The sequence below is a fragment of the Triticum dicoccoides genome, chromosome 4B (genome assembly GCF_002162155.2).
Source record: "Triticum dicoccoides isolate Atlit2015 ecotype Zavitan chromosome 4B, WEW_v2.0, whole genome shotgun sequence".
In the NCBI taxonomy this organism is placed as follows: domain Eukaryota; kingdom Viridiplantae; phylum Streptophyta; class Magnoliopsida; order Poales; family Poaceae; genus Triticum; species Triticum dicoccoides.
Window position 1 is genome coordinate 510,945,177 of NC_041387.1, and position 608 is coordinate 510,945,784.

A 608-nucleotide genomic window follows, 5' to 3' on the forward strand; every position below is an offset into this window, starting at 1 on the left:
TAAGGAAGAACCACCCACAGCGGGGATGGGGGCTCGCCGGAGAGGTACCCCACTATCTATCTTAGGGTTCAGGGTGGGGGGCCTAGAGGGCTGGCCGGGGCGGCGGTGGCGAGTTGTTTCGGGGCGGCGAGGCGGCGCTGGGGCCGGCGGTTCGGTCGGTGGTGGCAGGCGGCTCAAGGGTGTGCAGGTTGAAGATGAACTGCAGGCCCTCCCTAAACTACATGTCAAGTGTCTCTCTGCTACCATTGCATTCAGTTTCAACAGTAGCATTCAGATTCCACAGTTAATTTCAGTTTCGACAGTTAAGTTCAGAGTCAACAGTTTTTACCTCATCTGTTGTAGTCAGGTTGTTTTTGGTGATGTTAATTTTACATCCATTTTTCATCATCTATTGGAGATGCTATTAGAATCCCACTTGAGATTGACGATGTCTGTCTTGTGCTGCTTTAGCCTTGACGTCTTACGGCTCATCGGAGCTGCTCCAACGACAGAATGATCCATCACAATAGAGCAGTGCCCTAGACGCCGTCTACAGATTCCTCAGATCTTCCTCCACACCTTCGACAGCCACCTCTGCCTCAACTGCTTCAGCGACCAACCAAATGATG